Raw genomic sequence first — 7,827 nt, forward strand, 5'->3', positions numbered from 1 at the left:
TCTCTTTCCCTCCCCCTGTCCACCGCCCTCCCCCCCATCCCTCCTTCCCTGGCTCAGGGCACTCCACATCCCGGCCACAAAGCGCCACATTCCTCCCCAGGTTTAATCTCTGCTACATTCCGGCCTGCGGGTTATTAAGAGGAGATTGTGAAGGGCAGTGATGAGGACTAGCTGGAGACTTTTCCCGGATAAAGGGTCCTTGCCCAGGATTATCTTTATTTCATTGGCAGTAATCCCACCGCCCCCTCAGCCGGTTTCGCCTTTCCTGGGGTGAAGGCAGGTGCAGAGGGAGGGCTCTGCTGTGATTGGCAGGGCTGCGTAGGGCTGACCTGAAGGTGCACAGCCAGGATTGGAGCCTGGGGAGGGGTCCAGGAGCTCCGTGGGTGGTGGAATTTGAAGTAGTCCTTGATGAGGCAGCCTGGCTTAGTGGGAAGGTCTCTAATGCTTTTCAAAATGGCAAATGAGGCCCAACCCCTTGGTTGACTTTGAGTTTGACCTTCACAACAGTCCCCGTGCGCTTACGGGCAATGCCCTTTGGTTCCAGCCCTTTGCATTGTGTTCTGCGCTCGCCACCTCCAATTCTGCCTCAAAGACACATGCATTTCTTTCACTTCTCACTTCCCTCTTCCAGTTATTTCATTTCCACTGATGCTCAAATAGGTAAAGGCAGCAGCGCATATGCAAATTTAGGTTTTAAAGGATCAAGTGTTATTTGTCCTTTTTGCTAATGGGAAAGATGGAAGGCCGCTCTTCAGCAAGGATTTTAGATGCCGATGGCAGGAGATTTCTCCCCCGTGGACAGGGGGTAGTGGTAGCTGCTTATTGGTAGTAGCCTTGGCATCCGTTGGTGAGCACATGTGAGCAGGCAACGGATGGGGCTTCTGGTGGCTGATGAGGAGGGTGAGGATGTGTTCAGGGGCTGGGATCACAGACCACCTTGCTGGAATGGCCACTAAGAGCAAATAGGGTAATAGTTTCGGTCAGGATGACCTGGGAACTTATTAAGTCAGCATTCTGAGCACCTGCTTGTTTTAGTTCAGTTTTGTTCTGTTTAGAACAAACACTGGTGGCCTCGTGTGAGAAATCCCTGGGTAGATCAGAGGAGGGAGTGGACAGTGGCTGGGTGATTCGACCACAAGGGATAAGGCCTCCTCTATGTTGGTAGCCAACAGAAAGGGAGAGGGAAGGATAGACCAAAGAGACGTTTCAAAGAGGGAAGGACACATCTTAGTTCCGTACTGCGCCTGGGAAGTGGCAACGGGAGGGGGAAATTCCATGCTTCCAAAACCAAGGGCCCGAGAGAATGAAAATGAGGGGGAGGGGGAGGGGAAGGGTAGACAATGATTTTATTGATTGAAATAGAGATTTCGGGAGGGGGAGAGGGTGTGAGAGAAGAGACTCTGGGTATATTATGATTCAGAGGAAATTTTAGAGACGAATGAGAATACCCAGCAGGAATCTGGGTTATGCGGGATGAAACTTGGATAGAAATTTAGAACTCGACTTGTAAACATGGCAACCATCTGTCCACAGGTCGCAATTAGAGCTCTGAGAATGAATGAGCTTTTGCAGGGCTGGAGAGAAGAGAAATCACATTACTGAACAGTACTCTGCACCTAAGACACAAGCAATTCACCTCTAAAGGCAACGGAGAGAAAACAAACACATCAGCCTCGACGTGCTCCTGTGGTTAATCTGCACGGTGAGTCCAATGGGAGAGAACAGGGCAGTGTCCGCATCAACTCCAGGGCGTTCCCGTGGCCACAGAGGTCAAACGGTACCAAGTGGCCTTGAACGAGGCCACTGGAGGCCTGTTTCCTCTTGAGGCAGGGACCAGGGTTGAATGTCCAACCTCCCCCTCAATGCAGGACGCCTGGCCCATAAGAGTTCCTCTTTGCTGTCTGTCCTAGAAACACGCCATCCTTTCTGCCCCTTCTCTGAGACTCCTGGGTTTGCAACCTTCACTCTGACGTGTTGTCGGATGCCTTTAACTCCTGGCAGGTGTACGTAGAACCGTTTTTCCTCCTCTAAGCTACACACTTATTCCAGCCCGTGTTTATATTCCCGTGGAAGGGGATCCAAAGTAGGCGTCCAAAGGTGCTCCATGTCCAGAGACTAATGATTTCATTTCTCTTCTCTGTATAAAGGAGGTGGGACTAGATCTCCTGAGTCTGTCCGTCACATTCCCTTTCACCGTGCTGCTCTGTTATTTATTTTTTCACGTCTGATTTCTCTCTGCAGCTCCCACACCCATTATCCATACTGAGTACTCAATACATGTTTGTTGAATGAGTAATTGGGGGGGGAGGTTGGGGTGCAAAGGACAGAGTACAGTAGAATATGGGAAAGAAATATGGGATTTACTCCTAAATCCTGACTACCTCCTCTCTTCTCTTTTCCCTCAGGGTTTCTCAAAATCTGTTCTTCAAAATTCTGTGGGATCAAATATCACTGTTAAGTTTTTTTAAAAAAGTGGTAGAATATATTTGTGTGTGTATTAATTTCCCATCGGGAAATCCTACATTCTACTTGGGAAAATGCTGTGATCAAAACAATAATGAACAAAGCTCTCTTCCTGCGGGACTTCTCAGAGCCTTTGCTGTGCTAACGTACACTGCGAGTTGCTAAAACCGGTATTGACAAGGCAGTGTGTCCAGAAATCACTCCTCACTCCTTTTTAAAGAAAAATTCGAGGAACTAATTTTCCGCAGATTCCACCTTGGAAATCACTCACTGGTTACTATGATATCCAATTACAAGAAATTTTTTTGTATATCTGATACAACAACTATTATAGTTGTTCTATAAACTCTTCCGGGACCCCACCTTTCAGGTAGTTTCACCAAAAGCGGCATTTGAGAGAAGAAACTAGCAATAAGCCCTTAAGGGGGCAGAGGATCAGGCTATTTCCACTAAAGCTTCGACAATACCCATTAGATGTCTGAGGTACATTTCATTCCATTCGAAATAGTGTTTGTCCTGCAAGTGGAAGGCTCCTGGAAAGGGAAGTTAAATCAAACCCCGGCACACCCCGAGTGCTCTAAAATTACTCATGAGAAACTTGATGTCAATTACCAGAGTAAAATAATAGGGCGTGTTTTTTTTTCTCTCTCTCTCTCTTCATTTAAAATACCGCTTCTCAGCCAAGCCATCATGAGTGCCGTCAGGGGCCGGATGTGCTACTTCCAGCAGGGCCGGACAGGTTGCTGGGGCTCAGCCGGTGGGTGGATTTATGGCTTCGCTGGCATTCTGGGCGACACGGGCAGTCTCGTGAGGAGCCCGGGAGGAGAGTGTGGGTGCTGGGCCTCCCTTTTTCTTTCCCAGCCCCAAGGTGGTTGTCTGCACCCAGAAGGTTTCTGTGCCTCCTGGATGGGCTTTCTGGGAGCATGCTGGCGCGCCCCCTCTCTGTGCGGCAGCCGATTGCTGCCTCTCCCTGTGTGGGTGCACGGAGAGCTCCCTCGGCTGCTGGGAGGCTGCCGTATGGATCTTTGGGGCACGCACTCCTTTTCTGCATTTTGGGATAAATGGGAAGGAAACAAATCCTTGCCAATGGCCTTGGGGGTTGTTCACAGCTCAATCTATGGCAAAAGGGAGCCCCTCCCTAAATCGCTGCATTGTAACATTTATAAACACCCCCTGAGTCACGGTGGTGTTAACCAGCAAGAAGCATTAGCTAAGAGGCCCAAGTTCTGGTCTTGACTGTTTTACTAACTAGACATCCCAGTGTCATTTCGCCTCCTGGGCTTCAGCATTCTCAACTAAATACTATTTATTTTATTATTTTGTAATCTTTGTTGTTGAAAGTATTACATACGACCGACCCCCTTTTCCCCCAATGACCTACAACCCGCCCCCACCCCCACCCCAGGCCTTCACCATCCATTGTCTGTGTCCATGGGTTACCCATATATATGCATACAAGTTCTTGGGTTGATTTCTTCCCACGCACCCACCCACCCACCCTCGTCTTCCCTCTGAGGTTCCGCAGTCTGTTCCCTGCTTCTATGTCTCTGGATCTATTTTCTCTGTCAGTTTATTTTGTTCATTAGATTCCACATATGAGTGAGATCACGTGACACTTGTCTTTCTCTGACTGGCTTATTTTGCTTAGCATCATACCCTCCAGGTCCCTCCAGGCTGTTGCAAATGGTAAGAGTCCTTTCCTTTTTTTTTTTTTTTTTTTAATATATTTTATTGATTCTTTACAGAGAGGAAGGGAGAGGGATAGAGAGCTGGAAACACCGATGAGAGAGAAACATTGATCAGCTGCCTCCTGTACCCCCCCCCCACTGGGGGTGTGCCCGCAACCAAGGTATGCCCTCCACCGGAATCGAACCTGGGACCCCCAAGTCCTCAGGCTGACGCTCTATTCACTGAGCCAAACCAGTCAGGGCAACAGTCCTTTCTTTTTTACAGCTGCGCAGTATTCCACTGTGTAAAGGTACCACGGCTCTTTTATTCACTCATCTGCGGAGGGGCACTTGGGCTGTCAACTAAACACTATTGACAGGTACACAGTGCCTCGAGCACTGAGCACTTTTGCTCGTATTCGGAAGTGTGACGCTTACAAAAGCCTTGTGCTTTGAGGATTGTCACCTCCTTCACACACAATGGAGACCCGGGACTCAGAGAGTTGGAGTGATGGGCCCAAGGTCACGCAGTGAGTGACAGACAGACACAGAGAGGAAGAACCCAAGGCTCAGTGCCCTTCCTCCTGGTCTTACTGAGGAGGTTGAGCTTGACTGTCAGCAGGTCCTTTCAGCTTTTAGCATCATCTTCCTGGGGGATTTGGTGCCTGCTTGGAGGCACTCTCCTACACATGGCAGTCGAGGAATCTAGAATTCTCCAAGGCCATTGGAGGTCATCTCGGCCTTTTATCCAAATAATAAAGGGATAAATTCCCTCTTTCAATGCACCGCTGAGTTACTAGGTCTCGTTATTTTGTTTGTGGTTTTTTTCTTTAAAAAACAACAACTGGGTGCTGGAAGGTAGGATCCAGTATTCATGTTCACCACAGTCTGCTTTTTACATATGTTTTTACTGATTTTAGAGAGAGAGGAAAGGAGAGGGAGAGATAGAAACATGGATGAGAGAGAATCATTGATCGGCTGCCTCCTGTACACCCACTACTGGGGATAGAGCCCACAACTGGAGCATGAGCCCTGACTGGGAATCGAACCAGAGACCTCCAGGTGCACAGGATGACGCTCAATCCACTGAGCAACACCGGCCGGGCACTTGGTCTCGTTTTTAACCAGCCTCACTACTGAGGAGACATCTCTGCTGGAACCTTTCCTCTACTCTCTCCTGCTACCACTCAAGAAAAATTTATTTCTATCTTTTATTTTTTTTAAATTCATCGGAGAATTAATTACAGTTCATTAGCTCAGCAAATGTTACCTGTTTTTCATCAAGAACTGGGATGCATACAGTTCAGCAGCTAGTATTGATTCTTCACCTTTGATAAGACTTACTTTTCTCTTACTCTTCTCATGTGTGGTTTCTATCAGAATCCCCCATCCCCTCCCTCCTTTTTAAGGTTCAGATGTCTCCAGGTCAAACATTGCCATGGTTACAACATCGACATCGTAGAATTTGCTTAGCTGCGTCAGATCCCTCTCGGTCTCTATCTTCATAATTTCCAACTCTCTCGCCAGTTCTCTGGGTTGTCCATCAACTTTTAATCTTCCACTTTGCCTCTACACTTTCCCCTCCTGTCTCGGTGTCAGTTCTCAAGCCTACGTGCTGAGTAGAAAGTGAAAAGTTGAACGTCTGAAATCTGATACCCAAAGAACCTGTCTGATCCTGTTCTGGGTAGAGCAGGGGCTGAAATACCTGCCCCCAGAGTAACACCCACAGGACAGGAAAAGGGAAGAGGGGGAGATGGGCACCCTTTTTTCCATCTGACAAATGCCTGTCAACACCTAGAAGGGCACTGTAGGGTCAAGAGGTCAAGGCAGTTACAGGTTGTTATTTCCCTTAGCAGAGCTGGGGACGGGCACTCATCCTCCGTGGAAAAGGAAGGCCACGATGGCGTGAACCCAACAGAACCTTACATTCTGGGGAAGAGAGGACGAACCCAAGTTTCAGTGACACGGATTTTGGTCCTGGCCATACTCTCTCAGTGGGTCTGTGACCACAGAAAAGTCACTTACCCTTGGTCTTCATTGTATCACTTGAAATCTACAGGCAATAATGGCCCCACAATAGACCTCACAGACTATGAAGGGAAACAGTTAGAGATGGAAAGGTGCATTGAAATACTGCATACCTCGTGTAAACACATGGGGCGGGATTTGTCTTGCAAGCATCACTGTTGTTGGTGGAGTCCTTGGAAGGGAAGCATCAAACATGGGCTTTCCCCATGGGCTGTATTCTTTTGTGGTTGATTGAAACAGGCCAACCGATTTTATTTGTGCCAGTTGTGTGTCATCTGTTGATAGATGTGAGAATGACCTGTCACCCACTGAGCACAGGGTTTATTTGAATGATGAATGATCTGGAGAGCTAAGTCAGCTTCGTTTTTTAAAAAAATTATTTTTATTTATTTTCAAGAGAAAGGGAGAAGGAGAGAGAGAGAGACATCAATGATGAGAATCATTGATCGGCTGCCTCCTGCACACCCCGCACTGGGGATCAACACTGCAACCCAGGCACGTACCCTAACTGGGAATCAAACCGTGACCTCCTGGTTTATAGGTTGACACTCAACCACTGAGCAACACTGGCCGCCCTCCCCCGCCCCCCGTTTTTTAAATTGCACCTCCCTCCCCAGTCTGTGAGCTCATTTGAGAAGAGCATTCTTCCACCACGGAGAAGGCCGGTTTTTCCATTAGGTTATGTGGGTAGCTGACCTCCCCTGTTCAAACCCTCACCTGTTGCTTGCTGTCATTTCGCAGCAATGTAATGCTTAGCACACAATCGGGGAAGCTTCCGGGGCTCCTTTCGTTATTAACTTGACTTAGATTTCATGTTATCCTGAGGAGGAGCTCAAGGCAAGCTTTGTTCATAGAAAAAAGACTCTGTAAAATCACCTCTCAATTATCAGTTTGCAGTGAGATAAACTGAAGAAAGATTAGGTCACCAGCATCATCTAATTGTACCTGTCATTACTCATCCCTGATGGGTAAGTTTCATCCACTCATCATATACTCTTATTATATAATAAAGTCTCTGGAATCAAATACATTTTAGGACAGTAAATGTCCTAAAATGTTTTCAAAAGAACACAATCTAAGCCAGGTGAATAGGAGAAATGTGTCTTCCTCATCCAAGACCAACGGAGACCTCTGCAAGAAAAAATTTAACCAATGATAGCGGCTTTGGTTGAGGAGGTCTTGCTTCTTAGATGCCTTGTAAATCTATCTGCTGCAGCTTTCTATTAAAGAAGGCGTAATGTAGCCCAGCCAGCATGGCTCAGTGGTTGGATGTTGACCTATGAACCAGGAGGTCATGGTTCAATTTCCGGTCAGGGCACATGCCCGGGTTGCGGGCTCGATCCCTAGTGTGGGACGTGCAGGAAGCAGATGATCAATGATTCTCTCTCATCATTAATGTTTCTCTCTCTCTTCCTCCCTCCCTCCCTCCCTCTCTGAAATCCATAAAATATTTTTTATTTTTTTAAAAAAATTCATTAGGAGAATTGAGAGAGGTTGAATCATAAAAGTGAACACAATGTGAACTGATCATTGCGGTTGCTCCCGTCTTCCTACCGCCGAGTGTGATATACCTCAGAGTCCAAATAAAAAAGACATCCTCCCCTACTCTCTCCCTGATATATCCTCCCGTCGGAAGACCTTACAAGCCTAGGAGGCTTTTGCTAAAAAT

The 7,827-nt window shown here is 47.4% G+C and overlaps 1 long non-coding RNA gene across 1 annotated transcript in view; it reads left to right on the plus strand.

The window, feature by feature from the left end:
- Positions 1 to 1,543: 1,543 nt before the first annotated feature.
- Positions 1,544 to 7,827, plus strand: part of LOC111827284 — a 77,010-nt gene continuing 70,726 nt past the window's right edge. Inside the window, exon 1 of the long non-coding RNA XR_002830783.1 lies at positions 1,544 to 1,702. This is a non-coding gene — a long non-coding RNA (uncharacterized LOC111827284). The remainder of the gene's footprint in view (positions 1,703 to 7,827) is intronic.

This window comes from Myotis lucifugus, unplaced genomic scaffold (genome assembly GCF_000147115.1).
Source record: "Myotis lucifugus unplaced genomic scaffold, Myoluc2.0 scaffold_146, whole genome shotgun sequence".
NCBI classification, from domain to species: domain Eukaryota; kingdom Metazoa; phylum Chordata; class Mammalia; order Chiroptera; family Vespertilionidae; genus Myotis; species Myotis lucifugus.